This window comes from Aulonocara sp. 'chitande type north' Nkhata Bay, linkage group LG15, assembly GCF_057382095.1.
Source record: "Aulonocara sp. 'chitande type north' Nkhata Bay isolate Kocher_YH1m ecotype deep benthic linkage group LG15, A_spYH_male_GT1.1, whole genome shotgun sequence".
In the NCBI taxonomy this organism is placed as follows: domain Eukaryota; kingdom Metazoa; phylum Chordata; class Actinopteri; order Cichliformes; family Cichlidae; genus Aulonocara; species Aulonocara sp. 'chitande type north' Nkhata Bay.
Window position 1 is genome coordinate 12,790,381 of NC_141358.1, and position 18,893 is coordinate 12,809,273.

Below are 18,893 nucleotides of genomic sequence, written 5' to 3' on the forward strand. Positions count from 1 at the left end.
CCTCAGGCTGTATCTTTAAAGCCTCGTATAGGATCCTCCGTCCAAAATTAATTCTGTCATGGATTTCCTCATCTTTCTCCATCAGCTCGAATCTCAAAGTATTTCTTGTACCTTGCATCCATGCATTCCTCTCATGGAAGTTGGCCGATGATGCCGCCATCCTGCATTGCTTCTCGCCTTATCACTGATAAGAACAGATTTTTTTTTTTTTCTTTTTTCTTTTTACTTACAACACCATCTTACATTTCCATTTGCTCAACATTCCATTGAATACTTTTCATATTTCACAAAAACATCTTTTACATCATTCATAATAATCCTTCCACCTGTCCTTAATCGTGTCTATTCCCCATCTTTGTAATTCATGCCGATATATCCCCTCAAATTCCCTCTCTATATCCTTTATTGTTCCCATCTCTTTCCATTCATACCCCCCCCCTTATATACCCCTGTCTTGCCCTCCATATCTTAAGTTTTGTAATTGATAACAACATACAACGTATTTTATTTTCCTCCTTCTTTTTATCCTTAGGCCTAAGATAAGTTATTTCCTCATATGTCAAAGCCTCTAGTCCCTTATACCTCCTCTTCATTCCAGCCCATACCTTTTTTGCATATTTGCACCCCCATAGGACGTGTTCAATCGTTTCTTCCTCTGTGCAATTATCCCTCGGACATTCTTTTAACTTCCCCAAATTATGTGCATACATCGTAGTCCTTACAGGTAATTTCCTATGTAGGTGCATCCAATTAAAATCTTTCAAAACATTCTTATAACTCTTATCCTGTGCGTATTCCCAAACTTCCGAACTCACTATCCCCTGGTTATAGTTAGCATTCCTCACCAGTTTTTTATACAGAAGTTTATGATTTTGTATTGTATCCACCTCCCTGCACTCTATATGTCTCTTTCCCCACTTAACCATCCTCTGAAAGTATTCTGGTCTTGTCTCTGCCTTCGGCCCCTGATTTTCCCACCCAATTAAAAACCGGTATGGAATAGCTAACCAGAACCATAACAATATCTGACATTTATGAATATATGGCTTCTTTAACAGCGTACACACATTTGCATAAAAAATCGTATCTAACTTTAACGGAATGTTCGGTACCCCTTTTCCCCCATCGGCAACCTCCTGATACATTTGTACTCTCTTTACGTACTCGTAACCTCCCCATATAAAGTTAAATATTCCCCTCATTATTTGTGCTCTAAATACTTGTGGCATCGGGAACACATAGCCTAGATACAATAATTTCGGCACCACCTCACTCTTTATCACTAACACCTTCCCAGTAATTGTAAGCTTCCTCATTTTCCATAGTCGTAATTTCCTTTCCACCTCTACCATCTTCCCCTTCCAGTTCCAAATAGCATCGCCCTCCTTATTCCCAAAAGAAATTCCTAGAATGTCCATAGGACCTTCACACAAAGTATAATCACAAATATTTTCCCTTCTACCTTCCCACGTCCCCAAGTACTTATATTTTGTCTTTTCCTTATTTATTTTTGATCCTGTAACTTCTTCATATATTTTTAATATTTCCACAACTTCTCTTAAACTGTCGTCGTCCGCTAAATATAGTATAGTATCATCCGCATATTGAGATATTTTCAAACATTCCCCCCCCGGCATCATTATCCCCCTCACTCTTTTATTCTCCCGAATCGCACAAGCCAATGGTTCAACATATAATACATAGAGTACCACCGATAACGGGCACCCTTGTCTCAACCCCCTCGCTTGATGAACTTTTTCCGTGAGGAACCCGTTCAATTTGATTTTTGAATATATCTCTTTATAAAGGATCCTCACCCACCTTATAAATTGTTTTCCCAAGCCCATCTTAGTCATTACCTCCCACAAAATTTCGTAATCTAGCCTATCAAATGCCTTTTGTTGGTCTAAACTTACACAGATTGCCGCCATTTTTCTATCCTTTACATATGCAAGTATGTCTCTATGTAATTGTATATTCCATGAAATTTGTCTCCCCTTCACCCCACACGTTTGATCACTTCCCACTATATCCGACATTACCCCTACCAATCTATTTGCAATTATCTTACTTAAAATCTTATAATCTACACATAACATAGTGAGCGGTCTATAATTATCAAGTAAATGAGGATTCCCTTTCTTAAATAATAACGAAATCACACCCGTCCTCATACTCTCCGCCATCTCTTCCCCCTCTAATATTTCTTTAAAGACCTCCAACAAATGTAACCCTATCACTCCCCAAAATACCTCATAAAATTCTTTCGTTAATCCATCTATTCCTGGTACCCTATTTACCTTCATTCCCTTTACCACCTTATATGCCTCTTCCATCGTTATTTCCCTTTCCAGAAACTCCCTATCTTCCTCTACTAATCTCCTCTTTAATGACCCCAAAAGGACATCTCTTTTTTCTGTCCCTACTTTTTCTTTTCTAAATAAATCCTCGTAATATTCTTTTACTACCCCCAACATGCTTTCCCTCCCTATAATCTCCTTCCCATCCTTTTCCAATTTCTCTATAACCCCCCTTTTATCCCTACTTTTCATCTTTTTAAAAAAATATGCGGAACACCTTTCATCTTCCTCATACTCTTTCTGTTTTAATTTATATGTTTCTGCTCTTGCCTTCCTCTCTAATAACTCTTCTTGCCTCACCTTTAAGTCTTCAATTTTCAAATCTACATTTTTTTCCTTCCCCTCCTTTTGTGTAACATAAATATGTTCTATCTCTTTTTGTAACATATTAAATTCTTCTTTTCTACGTTTAGATCTATCTGTACAATATTCTATCGTAAATTTTTTTATCTTGCATTTTACATCCTCCCACCAATCCCCTTTTTTTCCATAAAGTTCTTTTACTTTCACCCATAAAGGGAAGATCTCTAAAAATTTATCCCTATAATCTTTTTCCTTTAACACCTCATTATTTAATTTCCAATATCCCTTCCCGTATTCCATCCCTTCTATCTCCAAATCCACCTCTACCGCCTGGTGATCCGTGAGTAGAACCGGAATCGTTTTTCCCCCTTTAATTTTACACTTTTTATCTATCAAAATATAATCCAACCTACTCTGTACCCCCCTTGTATTACTCCATGTATACCCTACTTTTTTCCCCAGAAGTCTGCCCATAACATCCGTTAACCCGTATTGTCTTATAAATGTCTTTAATGGGAGAGAAAATTTTTCTTTTTCTAAAGATACATTAAAATCCCCTCCCACTATAATATTTTTCCTTGTAATAAAACAAGTGTCCATCGACAAAAGGAGTTCTCTCCTTTGTTTTGGATCCACATGTGCATACACATTTATTATCCGGCTTTGGACCCCGTTTTTTTCTACATCTACCACCATCACTCTTCCCTGTATCACCGTATAACTTTCTTTTATTTTTATACTTTTATTTCCACACAACACTCCCACCCCTGTCCCATATACTCCTCCTATACTCCATGCCGATTCACCCCCCCTCCACTGCTCCGAAAAAATAACAACATCCTTCTCGTCCTTCAAATGTACCTCCTGTAATAGACATACATCAAAATTATAAAACAACAGAAATTCATATACCATTTGTCTTTTTCTGGCATTTTTTAACCCCCTTACATTTAACGTAATTATTCGGAACCTCACCATTTTGTAGTAAAAAAAGGGGTATCTATACACCTAAGCAGAGGGCACTTAATAATTTTATAACAAAGAAACAAAGGAAAAAACAGATACCATCTCCTAGTTGTCTTTTTGATCTTCATATCCCCTGAAAAAAAGGAAAACTTTACAAAATTAGAGCCGAAAAAGAAAAAAAAGAAAAACCTCTGTCGTCCATTTTCCCCTCCCTTATTAGTCCATGTTGACTTGCGCCAGCAAATTTTTTATAAATGAATCTTCCGATTTTTCTTCACTTTCTACTTCTTCTTCTTCAACGTCTCCATCACTCGTTAAATCACTCATTGGTGTGTGCATACATTCAGTCTGCGTCCCTCTCAACACATACGCTCCCATCTCCCCTCCCTCTTCCATCCGCTCTCCTTTACCTTCTTTCAAATTAGTCTCTCCTGGAGGGACTCCCGAGCTCACTTTCCTACGCCTTTTGGCCGACTTTCTTCGTGGCTTAGCTGCCACTTCCCATATTTGTCCTTCTTCGCACTGCTTCTCCCCATTTTTCTCCCCCATCTTATCGCCTTCTTCTTTTCCTTGTTCGGCCCCATCCTCTCCCCCCCCTTCTTCCTCATTAGTCTGATTCCTTTCTGCTGGTGGCGCCTCTTGTGCGCTTTCCCCAATATTTGTTCCTATATCCGTTTCTTCATACCGCTCTACCTCGGTCCCTGCTTTAGCTGCTTCCGAATATGATCTGGGCCTAGTGCAATCTCTTGCCATATGTGTATCTGAGCCACATAGGTGACACCTTCTAGGCTCTTTGCAGTCTCTTGTGATATGGCCATTTTTCCCGCAGCTCCTACACCTCACCTGCTCACAATTGTCTGCATTATGTCCCGTACTGCCGCATTTTCTGCATGCTTGTGGCTGTCCTGCATACACCAAAAAACCTCTGTCTGCTCCGATGGAAAACACTGCAGGCGGGTGGCAGTATCCATCTTCCGTTGTCATATCCATTTTAAGTTTTACCCGAAACTGTCTTTTTCCAGTCCATAGGCCTAGCCCGTCCTTTATTTTTCGTACCCCTGGGAGCACTGTAACGTACCGCCCCAGGAAGTACTTAATGGTCTCTTCTGTAACCCAGGGATTATACATGTGCACCGTTAAAATCCTATAATCGTTCCTGTATAACGGGGTTACCATATATTTTTTTAGTTCTTCATTTTCTTCTGTACCACATCTCTTTCTCACCTCCTCCGCGTACTCTCCCGTGCAAAAATTCACGTCATAGTGCTTACTTGCCGTGCTTTGCTGGAGGCAGTAGATTTCCTCTGGTTGTACCTTCAATGCATCATAAAGAATCCTTCGTCCGAAATTAATTCTGTCATGGAAATCCTTTTCTTTATCCATTAGTTCGAATCTCAAGGTATTCCTCGTTCCATACGACCATGTATTCCTCTCCGAAAAATTGGCCGACGTCGCCGCCATCCTACATTGCTTCTCGCCTTGTAACTGATAAGAACAGATTTTTTTCCTTTTTTATTTTTACTTACAACACCATCTTACATTTCCATTTGCTCAACATTCCATTGAATACTTTTCATATTTCACAAAAACATCTTTTACATCATTCATAATAATCCTTCCACCTGTCCTTAATCGTGTCTATTCCCCATCTTTGTAATTCATGCCGATATATCCCCTCAAATTCCCTCTCTATATCCTTTATTGTTCCCATCTCTTTCCATTCATACCCCCCCCTTATATACCCCTGTCTTGCCCTCCATATCTTAAGTTTTGTAATTGATAACAACATACAACGTATTTTATTTTCCTCCTTCTTTTTATCCTTAGGCCTAAGATAAGTTATTTCCTCATATGTCAAAACCTCTAGTCCCTTATACCTCCTCTTCATTCCAGCCCATACCTTTTTTGCATATTTGCACCCCCATAGGACGTGTTCAATCGTTTCTTCCTCTGTGCAATTATCCCTCGGACATTCTTTTAACTTCCCCAAATTATGTGCATACATCGTAGTCCTTACAGGTAATTTCCTATGTAGGTGCATCCAGTTAAAATCTTTCAAAACATTTTTATAACTCTTATCCTGTGCGTATTCCCAAACTTCCGAACTCACTATCCCCTGGTTGTAGTTAGCATTCCTCACCAGTTTTTTATACAGAAGTTTATGATTTTGTATTGTATCCACCTCCCTGCACTCTATATGTCTCTTTCCCCACTTAACCATCCTCTGAAAGTATTCTGGTCTTGTCTCTGCCTTCGGCCCCTGATTTTCCCACCCAATTAAAAACCGGTATGGAATAGCTAACCAGAACCATAACAATATCTGACATTTATGAATATATGGCTTCTTTAACAGCGTACACACATTTGCATAAAAAATCGTATCTAACTTTAACGGAATGTTCGGTACCCCTTTTCCCCCATCGGCAACCTCCTGATACATTTGTACTCTCTTTACGTACTCGTAACCTCCCCATATAAAGTTAAATATTCCCCTCATTATTTGTGCTCTAAATACTTGTGGCATCGGGAACACATAGCCAAGATACAATAATTTCGGCACCACCTCGCTCTTTATCACTAACACCTTCCCAGTAATTGTAAGCTTCCTCATTTTCCATAGTCGTAATTTCCTTTCCACCTCTGCCATCTTCCCCTTCCAGTTCCAAATAGCATCGCCCTCCTTATTCCCAAAAGAAATTCCTAGAATGTCCATAGGACCTTCACACAAAGTATAATCACAAATATTTTCCCTTCTACCTTCCCACGTCCCCAAGTACTTATATTTTGTCTTTTCCTTATTTATTTTTGATCCTGTAACTTCTTCATATATTTTTAATATTTCCACAACTTCTCTTAAACTGTCGTCGTCCGCTAAATATAGTATAGTATCATCCGCATATTGAGATATTTTCAAACATTCCCCCCCCGGCATCATTATCCCCCTCACTCTTTTATTCTCCCGAATCGCACAAGCCAATGGTTCAACATATAATACATAGAGTACCACCGATAACGGGCACCCTTGTCTCAACCCCCTCGCTTGATGAACTTTTTCCGTGAGGAACCCGTTCAATTTGATTTTTGAATATATCTCTTTATAAAGGATCCTCACCCACCTTATAAATTGTTTTCCCAAGCCCATCTTAGTCATTACCTCCCACAAAATTTCGTAATCTAGCCTATCAAATGCCTTTTGTTGGTCTAAACTTACACAGATTGCCGCCATTTTTCTATCCTTTACATATGCAAGTATGTCTCTATGTAATTGTATATTCCATGAAATTTGTCTCCCCTTCACCCCACACGTTTGATCACTTCCCACTATATCCGACATTACCCCTACCAATCTATTTGCAATTATCTTACTTAAAATCTTATAATCTACACATAACATAGTGAGCGGTCTATAATTATCAAGTAAATACGGATTCCCTTTCTTAAATAATAACGAAATCACACCCGTCCTCATACTCTCCGCCATCTCTTCCCCCTCTAATATTTCTTTAAAGACCTCCAACAAATGTAACCCTATCACTCCCCAAAATACCTCATAAAATTCTTTCGTTAATCCATCTATTCCTGGTACCCTATTTACCTTCATTCCCTTCACCACCTTATATGCCTCTTCCATCGTTATTTCCCTTTCCAGAAACTCCCTATCTTCCTCTACTAATCTCCTCTTTAATGACCCCAAAAAAACATCTCTTTTTTCTGTCCCTGCTTTTTCTTTTCTAAATAAATCCTCGTAATATTCTTTTACTACCCCCAACATGCTTTCCCTCCCTATAATCTCCTTCCCATCCTTTTCCAATTTCTCTATAACCCCCCTTTTATCCCTACTTTTCATCTTTTTAAAAAAATATGCGGAACACCTTTCATCTTCCTCATACTCTTTCTGTTTTAATTTATATGTTTCTGCTCTTGCCTTCCTCTCTAATAACTCTTCTTGCCTCACCTTTAAGTCTTCAATTTTCAAATCTACATTTTTTTCCTTCCCCTCCTTTTGTATAACATAAATATGTTCTATCTCTTTTTGTAACATATTAAATTCTTCTTTTCTACGTTTAGATCTATCTGTACAATATTCTATCGTAAATTTTTTTATCTTGCATTTTACATCCTCCCACCAATCCCCTTTTTTTCCATAAAGTTCTTTTACTTTCACCCATAAAGGGAAGATCTCTAGAAATTTATCCCTATAATCTTTTTCCTTTAACACCTCATTATTTAATTTCCAATATCCCTTCCCGTATTCCATCCCTTCTATCTCCAAATCCACCTCTACCGCCTGGTGATCCGTGAGTAGAACCGGAATCGTTTTTCCCCCTTTAATTTTACACTTTTTATCTATCAAAATATAGTCCAACCTACTCTGTACCCCCCTTGTATTTCTCCATGTATACCCTACTTTTTTCCCCAGAAGTCTGCCCATAACATCCGTTAACCCATATTGTCTTATAAATGTCTTTAATGGGAGAGAAAATTTTTCTTTTTCTAAAGATACATTAAAATCCCCTCCCACTATAATATTTTTCCTTGTAATAAAACAAGTGTCCATCGACAAAAGGAGTTCTCTTCTTTGTTTTGGATCCACATGTGCGTACACATTTATTATCCGGCTTTGGACTCCGTTTTTTTCTACATCTACCACCATCACTCTTCCCTGTATCACCGTATAACTTTCTTTTATTTTTATACTTTTATTTCCACACAACACTCCCACCCCTGTCCCATATACTCCTCCTATACTCCATGCCGATTCACCCCCCCTCCACTGCTCCGAAAAAATAACAACATCCTTCTCGTCCTTCAAATGTACCTCCTGTAATAAACATACATCAAAATTATAAAACAACAGAAATTCATATACCATTTGTCTTTTTCTGGCATTTTTTAACCCCCTTACATTTAACGTAATTATTCGGAACCTCACCATTTTGTAGTAAAAAAAGGGGTATCTATACACCTAAGCAGAGGGCCCTTAATAATTTTATAACAAAGAAACAAAAGAAAAAAACAGATACCATCTCCTAGTGGTCTTTTTTGATCTTCATATCCCCTGGAAAAAAAGGAAAACTTTACAAAATTAGAGCCGAAAAAGAAAAAAAAAGAAAAACCTCTGTCGTCCATTTTCCCCTCCCTTATTAGTCCATGTTGACTTGCGCCAGCAAATTTTTTATAAATGAATCTTCCGATTTTTCTTCACTTTCTACTTCTTCTTCTTCAACGTCTCCATCACTCGTTAAATCACTCATTGGTGTGTGCATACATTCAGTCTGCGTCCCTCTCAACACATACGCTCCCATCTCCCCTCCCTCTTCCATCCGCTCTCCTTTATCTTCTTTCAAATTAGTCTCTCCTGGAGGGACTCCCGAGCTCACTCTCCTACGCCTTTTGGCCGACTTTCTTCGTGGCTTAGCTGCCACTTCCCATATTTGTCCTTCTTCGCACTGCTTCTCCCCATTTTTCTCCCCCATCTTATCGCCTTCTTCTTTTCCTTGTTCGGCCCCATCCTCTCCCCCCCCCCCTTCTTCCTCATTAGTCTGATTCCTTTCTGCTGGTGGCGCCTCTTGTGCGCTTTCCCCAATATTTGTTCCTATATCCGTTTCTTCATACCGCTCTACCTCGGTCCCTGCTTTAGCTGCTTCCGAATATGATCTGGGCCTAGTGCAATCTCTTGCCATATGTGTATCTGAGCCACATAAGTGACACCTTCTAGGCTCTTTGCAGTCTCTTGTGATATGACCATTTTTCCCGCAGCTCCTACACCTCACCTGCTCACAATTGTCTGCATTATGTCCCGTACTGCCGCATTTTCTGCATGCTTGTGGCTGTCCTGCATACACCAAAAAACCTCTGTCTGCTCCGATGGAAAACACTGCAGGCGGGTGGCAGTATCCATCTTCCGTTGTCATATCCATTTTAAGTTTTACCCGAAACTGTCTTTTTCCAGTCCATAGGCCTAGCCCGTCCTTTATTTTTCGTACCCCTGGGAGCACTGTAACGTACCGCCCCAGGAAGTACTTAATGGTCTCTTCTGTAACCCAGGGATTATACATGTGCACCGTTAAAATCCTATAATCGTTCCTGTATAACGGGGTTACCATATATTTTTTTAGTTCTTCATTTTCTTCTGTACCACATCTCTTTCTCACCTCCTCCGCGTACTCTCCCGTGCAAAAAGTCACGTCATAGTGCTTACTTGCCGTACTTTGCTGGAGGCAGTAGATTTCCTCTGGTTGTACCTTCAATGCATCATAAAGAATCCTTCGTCCGAAATTAATTCTGTCATGGAAATCCTTTTCTTTATCCATTAGTTCGAATCTCAAGGTATTCCTCGTTCCATACGACCATGTATTCCTCTCCGAAAAATTGGCCGACGTCGCCGCCATCCTACATTGCTTCTCGCCTTGTAACTGATAAGAACAGATACTACACTTGATCTTAGCCAAAAGGCCGAGAAGCGATACCCACATATCGCACGACAGAAACGACTCATTCTGCTTACTGCAACTCTAACTCATGGTTACAATGAAGAACACAGTCGCCTTCTAACAAATGGTAGAGGACAGGTCGATGTTTTACTGACGTTTTACCTCCGAAACATCACAATATAACTATGGTCGGCATGTTTCAGTTTTTAAACGGCGCCACATATATGACGACACTTTAGTTTCTGAAACGCCGGTCAGCGCATGCCGGTTAATGAGATTCAAAATCACGTGGTCGCCTGCAGTCCAATCAGCGGTCGTTGAGACGGAGCGTCTTCAATTCATTTTTATAACTTTCTTGGCGTTATAATTGTTTTCATAATATGATAATTACATACTGTTACATTTTTAATGTTTCTCCTCCCGGTAACTGTATTCCTGTTATGTCTGGGCTTTCCCTAATTGCACAAGCCAACGGTTCTACATATAACATGTACAGTAAGACTGAGAGGGGGCGACCTTGGCACAGACCTCTCATTTGTCTTTCATCCCAGCTTTTTTGGGGGTGACTGGATGGGGGGATATTGCTCACAGCAAATTCCTAAAAACTCCTATTGATCATTGTTGCTCCCATAGATACATTTCAGTTTACCAGTCATGAGGCTCCAAATTATACCAGGAGTGGGGTTTGAACCCACGAGAGCATGTGCTCATTGGAGCTTAAGTCCAACGCCTTAACCACTCGGCCATCCTGATGCATATATATTGTGCATGCGTGTTCCTTTAGGAAACAGGAAGATTGCTAGGAGAAAGAAACGTATTAATCTTGTTTGTTAGGATCATAGCCATAAATGGAGGACTCTTATAAAGTCCATGGATTTTCATTCACACATATTACATGAGATATCTACTCTTTACACACTAAGGATCCACACTACCAGGGCTACGGCACACAGCTGTTTTATAAATCATCAAAACCAATACTATCCTAAGATTTATTATATACAAAAATGATCTGTTCCAAAATGTTTTCATGTAATCCTGAAAACAGAAAAACAATCTTCTGCACTATTAACCATCCACAAATGGAAACAACAGACAATACAGGTGATTTTAGCTAAAAAGCCAAGAAAAAATTGTGTGGGTTTTTTTTTCTCAAACGATGTAATTTACAGCCACAGAGGACAGAAAGCTGCAGTATGTAGAGAAAGAGAAGAGTTAAACCTATAATCAACATGAGTCCTTGTAGATGGCAGCCTCCGGTTTTTAAAGACTTCTATTGGTCTCTAGTGGACAACAGAGGTAACTGCAGGATTGGAGCCAGAATAGTGTAACTGCAGTTGAAAACGACATATTTTTTTGATTTCCCATAGAAAGTGTGTGTCCAGCCACGTGTCAGTCCAAGTGGCAGGATTTAGTAATTCTGGTAATAGTTAAATGTAAGTCATTCACAAATATTAAGTCGCAAGATTTCAGTCTGACTAACCTTGGAAGATTACACGAAGACAATGTCCAGATATGCAGACGCACACATATATCTAGCGTATAAGAAGATTCTTTGCACAAACTGTTGAGTCAAATGACATTTGTTTTTCACAGCTTCAGGGGGTGCACCGTTCCTAGAAATACTGCAATACCAGGTCGATGCGTGGAGTGGACGGAGCAAGCCCCTATTCCATCTCCCTGCTCCAAAAATCAATTTAATATATGGTCCCCGGGTAGGGGACGTATCAGATATTAAACTGATAAGAACAGATACTACACTTGATCTTAGCCAAAAGGCCGAGAAGCGATACCCACATATCGCACGACAGAAACGACTCATTCTGCTTACTGCAACTCTAACTCATGGTTACAATGAAGAACACAGTCGCCTTCTAACAAATGGTAGAGGACAGGTCGATGTTTTACTGACGTTTTACCTCCGAAACATCACAATATAACTATGGTCGGCATGTTTCAGTTTTTAAACGGCGCCACATATATGACGACACTTTAGTTTCTGAAACGCCGGTCAGCGCATGCCGGTTAATGAGATTCAAAATCACGTGGTCGCCTGCAGTCCAATCAGCGGTCGTTGAGACGGAGCGTCTTCAATTCATTTTTATAACTTTCTTGGCGTTATAATTGTTTTCATAATATGATAATTACATACTGTTAAATTTTTAATGTTTCTCCTCCCGGTAACTGTATTCCTGTTATGTCTGGGCTTTCCCTAATTGCACAAGCCAACGGTTCTACATATAACATGTACAGTAAGACTGAGAGGGGGCGACCTTGGCACAGACCTCTCATTTGTCTTTCATCCCAGCTTTTTTGGGGGTGACTGGGTGGGGGGATATTGCTCACAGAAAATTCCTAAAAACTCCTATTGATCATTGTTGCTCCCATAGATACATTTCAGTTTACCAGTCATGAGGCTCCAAATTATACCAGGAGTGGGGTTTGAACCCACGAGAGCATGCGCTCATTGGAGCTCAAGTCCAACGCCCTAACCACTCGGCCATCCTGATGCATATATAGTGTGCATGCGTGTTCCTTTAGGAAACAGGAAGATTGCTAGGAGAAAGAAACGTCTTAATCTTGTTTGTTAGGATCATAGCCATAAATGGAGGACTCTTATAAAGTCCATGGATTTTCATTCACACATATTACATGAGGTATCTACTCTTTACACACTAAGGATCCACACTACCAGGGCTACGGCACACAGCTGTTTTATAAATCATCAAAACCAATACTATCCTAAGATTTATTATATACAAAAATGATCTGTTCCAAAATGTTTTCATGTAATCCTGAAAACAGAAAAACAATCTTCTGCACTATTAACCATCCACAAATGGAAACAACAGACAATACAGGTGATTTTAGCTAAAAAGCCAAGAAAAAATTGTGTGGGTTTTTTTTTTTCAAACGATGTAATTTACAGCCACAGAGGACAGAAAGCTGCAGTATGTAGAGAAAGAGAAGAGTTAAACCTATAATCAACATGAGTCCTTGTAGATGGCAGCCTCCGGTTTTTAAAGACTTCTATTGGTCTCTAGTGGACAACAGAGGTAACTGCAGGATTGGAGCCAGAATAGTGTAACTGCAGTTGAAAACGACATATTTTTTTGATTTCCCATAGAAAGTGTGTGTCCAGCCACGTGTCAGTCCAAGTGGCAGGATTTAGTAATTCTGGTAATAGTTAAATGTAAGTCATTCACAAATATTAAGTCGCAAGATTTCAGTCTGACTAACCTTGGAAGATTACACGAAGACAATGTCCAGATATTCAGACGCACACATATATCTAGCGTATAAGAAAATTCTTTGCACAAACTGTTGAGTCAAATGACATTTGTTTTTCACAGCTTCAGGGGGTGCACCGTTCCTAGAAATACTGCAATACCAGGTCGATGCGTGGAGTGGACGGAGCAAGCCCCTATTCCATCTCCCTGCTCCAAAAATCAATTTAATATATGGTCCCCGGGTAGGGGACGTATCAGATATTAAACTGATAAGAACAGATTTTTTTTTTTTTTTCCTTCACACATATTACATGAGGTATCTACTCTTTACACACTAAGGATCCACACTACCAGGGCTACGGCACACAGCTGTTTTATAAATCATCAAAACCAATACTATCCTAAGATTTATTATATACAAAAATGATCTGTTCCAAAATGTTTTCATGTAATCCTGAAAACAGAAAAACAATCTTCTGCACTATTAACCATCCACAAATGGAAACAAGAGACAATACAGGTGATTTTAGCTAAAAAGCCAAGAAAAAATTGTGTGGGTTTTTTTTTTCAAACGATGTAATTTACAGCCACAGAGGACAGAAAGCTGCAGTATGTAGAGAAAGAGAAGAGTTAAACCTATAATCAACATGAGTCCTTGTAGATGGCAGCCTCCGGTTTTTAAAGACTTCTATTGGTCTCTAGTGAACAACAGAGGTAACTGCAGGATTGGAGCCAGAATAGTGTAACTGCAGTTGAAAACGACATATTTTTTTGATTTCCCATAGAAAGTGTGTGTCCAGCCACGTGTCAGTCCAAGTGGCAGGATTTAGTAATTCTGGTAATAGTTAAATGTAAGTCATTCACAAATATTAAGTCGCAAGATTTCAGTCTGACTAACCTTGGAAGATTACACGAAGACAATGTCCAGATATGCAGACGCACGCATATGTCTAGCGTATAAGAAATTTCTTTGCACAAACTGTTGAGTCAAATGCCATTTGTTTTTCACAGCTTCAAGGGGTGCACCGTTCCTAGAAATACTGCAATACCAGGTCGATGCGTGGAGTGGACGGAGCAAGCCCCTATTCCATCTCCCTGCTCCAAAAATCAATTTAATATATGGTCCCCGGGTAGGGGACGTATCAGATATTAAACTGATAAGAACAGATTTTTTTTTTCTTTTTTCTTTTTACTTACAACACCATTGTTGGGGGAAAACTCTGTAAAAAACCCAGGAGAAATAAAGACACAATGAGACAAAGTTACTTTCTTTATCAAACGTGTACACGGGTGAGCTGCTAAGAACAACTCACACCATGCACAGTGGCTTGGTAATTTTTATAGGCACAGAGCACAGAGACAGTGAGAACAGGATAACAAATAATAAACAGATAAAATAAAACAACTCCATATATGGTGCTAGTCTCGTCAGCAGAGGGCTAGGGAAGATAAAACAATCTAAAACAATATGTCCCAGAAACAAGATGTGTTTGCTGGGAAAGTCTAAAAAGATAATTCTAAACTAATCTAACCATAGGCAGAGGGCAGACAAAAGGCATCTTTGTACATTTAAAAGAAGGTAAAGAAACATAGAATCATTTTTCCTGTAACATTCCCTCCTGTTTTAACTTATTTTAAATGTATACAACAATTGTCTGTGAAGGTTATTTATTAAGTATCTTAAGCAATTTTTTAATTTTCAAAATGTCAGCATAGCAGAAATGGAAGTCATTTGGTCTAAAGAATAAAACAAAAGAAAATAATAAAAAGAAAAACATAGTAAATGAAAATCATAGTAAATGAAATAACAAGTGGAATAAACAAGAAAAAATAATAAAACTAAAACTACAAAAAATAAAAGGATGAAAACTAAAATGGAAACTTTGTATTTAAAAATGATGAAAACCTAATATGTAAAATGAAAACTTCAAAAAATACAAGGATGAAAACCTTATATTTAAAATGATGCAAACCTTAAATTGAAAACTTTATATGTAAAATGATGAAAACTTCATATTTAAAATGAAAACTTCAAAAAATAAAAGGATGAAAACCTGCATAACCTACTAATGTTTTAATCAGTGCGTGATCACTTGACAAGTCATTTTTAATCACCACGTCATTCATTAGCAGTTATTACAAGTTCTCCTCTAACAGAATTGCAACGGGATGCTGGTCTTCTTCAGGCACGGCAACATAAGCAGTCATTGTAGTTGTTATCATCTTTGAAATCATTACTCTTAGGCATGGCAACACACACAACACTAATATGAGCAGTGCTATCATGACGAGACCTAGAAGGAAAAATGGCTTTGCTACAGCAGCCAGCCATGAACCGCTGAACAGCCAGTCCAGCCAGCCTTGTGCTGTAGCTGCTCCAGGTGTGTGGTCAGTGACATATTTTTGCAGAGTGGTCAAATTCTGCAAAGCTTCATAAATGTCTCCTCCAGTTTCGTATCCATCAGGGATAAAAGTGCAACATGTTTCCCCGATCAGCTTGCAAACTCCTCCTTGTGATGCTGTTAGCAGGTCTAGTGTCAGTGTGTTCTTCAACACCATCGTTCTGATGGCCTTCTGTTCTCCTGCTAAGGCGGTTCCCAGGGCCTTAGTTAAGTTGATGTGTCGTAGCAGAGCATATCGGTTGATTTCCACGTGATCCCGCACCTCGGCAACTCCAATGCCGGGGATCAAGCTCTGTAAGAATTTCACTCCTCCTCAGATGCGAAACTCTGGTTCCTTTACTGCTTGGTGCCGTCCGTGCACATCCTGTCTGGTAATGAGTCTTTGTTTGTAGTATCATTCGGTAGCTGTAGTTGGAGCGACAGTTGAGGCTCATCAGTGTCGCGTTACTGGCACAGGTTTCGTTGAGTGAACAGTCCATACACTTCCTCTCGTTCCTCGGTGGGCAGAAAGTGTATATGTATTTGCATAGCAGTCAGTTTTATTATTCCAGTAAGCTGTAGTGTTCATAAACTGCCACCAGAAATTAGTGGCATAGCCATGGGGAAACTTGGTGTACTTTCCTTTGTCATACAGTGTCTGCCTTTTCTTCATATAGCGTGACTTATTGTCCCTCACGGAAGCAAAGATGAGGAGCCCGGCCATGGTCAGGGCCACTGCAGTTATTAAGAGCCACCACCTCATGACGACGGGACACACCCTCCTGTCGCGAGTAGACCCCCCGGCCAGGAAAGCTGACCCCTCCACCGGGCGAGATCACAACAAGTGGGCAAGCCTGCTGTCAGCTGTGTTTAGATGGCTTCACTTACTGGCTCTGATGGATGCAAGATGGTCGTTCCGCTATTTTGCAAGCTCCAGTTTTTCCTTTGGAGCACTTTGATCAGAACCCAGTCACCGGGCTGTGATCTGCAAGACACTTGATAGACATCATTACATTCTTCGTCATTTACAATCATCTCTTTATTTTCCTACAACTTAGACATACATTTTGCTACTGAAATTGTATCTGCCTTTTTCACTGGGTAGATTTCTGGCCACTTTGAGAATACATCTATAACCACTAGGGTGTATTTTTACCCTTGGCATTCATTTAGCTCAATAAAGTCCATATGGATTGTGTGGTCTCAGGTTTCCCTGAGCATTACATTTTTGACACGTCATGCACGTTCTGACAAATTGTTTTGCTGAGGTTTCAAAATTTACAGTGTAGAATTTACAGTGTAGAAATGAGAGTTGACAATACTGGTCAGTCCCCCCGTTGACAAATGCGTACAGCCATGAGTCACTAATGCCGCCATTTTGTGGAGGAATTTTGGCAACACTAGCTTGCCATAACACATCATTAAGTCGTTTGTCAGAACTGCACCGTGTTTTAGCCATTTTGCCTGCTCTGCTGTGCTTGCTGCTTTTGTTCATTTTTCAACACATCCAGTGGAATCTGATGTGTGTTCACTGCCATCAATGTGATGTTTGTCTTTTGTGCCGCCTATTTTGCTGCTCTGTCAGCAAAATTGTTGCCTGTAGTAATGAAAGAGTCAGTAGGCGTTGTAAGAGGTTGGCATGCTGGTTTGCCAGTTGGTGTAATCATTCCTCTGGTTTTCCAGATTTTTTGCAAAATGATGCACAGCAGAGAAAACATACTGGCTGTCTATATAAATGGTTATTTGTTTATCTTTGTGTATTTCACATGCGCAACAATCTCGTGTGAAGTGACCTTCCTCTCCACGGTTCTAGCAGGCGTTGTCTCTATGTTATCTGCTGTGTCTGCGTGGCTGTCTGCGGCCTTGGTGTTTGTGACTTTGCTCGCCTCTCTGTTCCTGATAGCCACCTGCGAATTAGTGTTTTAGTCTGTTGTCAACAGTCAGCCTTATTTTTAAGTTACAGAATGCTTCTCCTTTTTTTTTTTTTTTTTTTTTTTTTTTTTTGTTTGGGAGAATAGATGCAACTCTACATCTTCACTTATGGCAGTTTTAGATAATTTCTAGTTCTTCAAACAATGCATGGATCTCACACATTTCAAACTTTCAAGTTACGGTTGTTTCCCATTTATACAAATATATATATTTAACTTTGCATTGCTCACAGCTCATAGCTCACAGCTCTAAACCTAGGCATTTTTCAATCATATGCCTAATCACTATGTGTCACTGTGATTCTCAAGTATTGTCACAAGTTCGTTTAAATTCGTTTCCAAAACCAACAAAATAATCAAACAAAAACAAAAAACATAAACGTGTCAGGACACAAAAGAGAAAGAAAAATGCTGCCACCCGAACAAGGCAGAAGTCTGCATATGTTGGCTTTTAATATCATGCAGCTTGTAACATGGTAGACTAATGTGCCTGTGTTAATTCAGCTCCATATTATTGTGTGAAGTTGCACTGGGTTGGGAGTGGTTTTGTGGTTGTCACATTTTTGGTGAGCCAATGGCTGGAATGGGGTTGGACTAATTAGAGGCAGGTGTACTTGATTGCACTGATCTACATATAGCCCACACTACAAACACTGCTGTGTTGTTTTGTCTCTCTGTGCAGTCCAGGGCCTATTATATGCCACAGCCTAAAGGCAGCAGAGTTCCAGAGGCTTGAGTGACCACTGACTATATGCTTGCAGGGTGGTGGGTCTCCAAGGACAACTTCTAACCCTGTTAAACTTGGCCGTGTGGCATAGCTGGCTCTGGCCTTGGGACTGTGTGTTTTTATACAATTCATAAGTGGGACACTGGACTGTTTTATCTTTTATCTCTTGATATATTTTTCGTCAATAAATTATCTTTTAGAATTTTATTGACTGTCATCTTTTTCCCACGACTGAGACGGTTGGTCAGACCTAGAGTCTTTCTTTGGGTGTGTTACAGCAGCTTCTGCTCTAAAAGAAACAAAAAAGAAAAAGAAAAGAAAATGTGTAACATGCTCATCAGCTTAGCAGTGTCTACATATTTAATTCAGCTTCTCAATCCTGTAGTTTTAGCTGTTGTCTACAGGGTTTTGCTTATTGGTTGTTATTATAGGTGTGCTCTATATCCCAGCAATGTGTCATTCTAGGATGATAGGTTTCAAGCTGGTCAAGTGCCTCTATGCACTTCATTAGTTTAGTTATTCTCTGTATTGTCTTCATCTCACATGTCATTACACTGAGTT

The 18,893-nt window shown here is 39.6% G+C and overlaps 4 non-coding genes and 2 pseudogenes across 4 annotated transcripts; all 6 read right to left on the reverse strand.

The window, feature by feature from the left end:
• Nucleotides 1–9,981: 9,981 nt before the first annotated feature.
• LOC147312654 (U2 spliceosomal RNA) lies at nucleotides 9,982–10,097 on the reverse strand (annotated as a pseudogene).
• A 636-nt stretch (nucleotides 10,098–10,733) lies between these two features.
• trnal-uaa (transfer RNA leucine (anticodon UAA)) lies at nucleotides 10,734–10,816 on the reverse strand. The gene has a single exon. It is a non-coding gene; the product is annotated as a tRNA-Leu (tRNA).
• Nucleotides 10,817–11,663: 847 nt separating this feature from the next.
• On the reverse strand, nucleotides 11,664–11,854 carry LOC147312656 (U2 spliceosomal RNA). Its single transcript, XR_015125243.1, has one exon. It is a non-coding gene; the product is annotated as a U2 spliceosomal RNA (small nuclear RNA).
• Nucleotides 11,855–12,490: 636 nt separating this feature from the next.
• Nucleotides 12,491–12,573, reverse strand: trnas-uga (transfer RNA serine (anticodon UGA)). Its single transcript has one exon. It is a non-coding gene; the product is annotated as a tRNA-Ser (tRNA).
• Nucleotides 12,574–13,420: 847 nt separating this feature from the next.
• On the reverse strand, nucleotides 13,421–13,613 carry LOC147312658 (U2 spliceosomal RNA). The gene has a single exon (XR_015125260.1). It is a non-coding gene; the product is annotated as a U2 spliceosomal RNA (small nuclear RNA).
• A 695-nt stretch (nucleotides 13,614–14,308) lies between these two features.
• LOC147312659 (U2 spliceosomal RNA) lies at nucleotides 14,309–14,535 on the reverse strand (annotated as a pseudogene).
• Nucleotides 14,536–18,893: the final 4,358 nt, after the last annotated feature.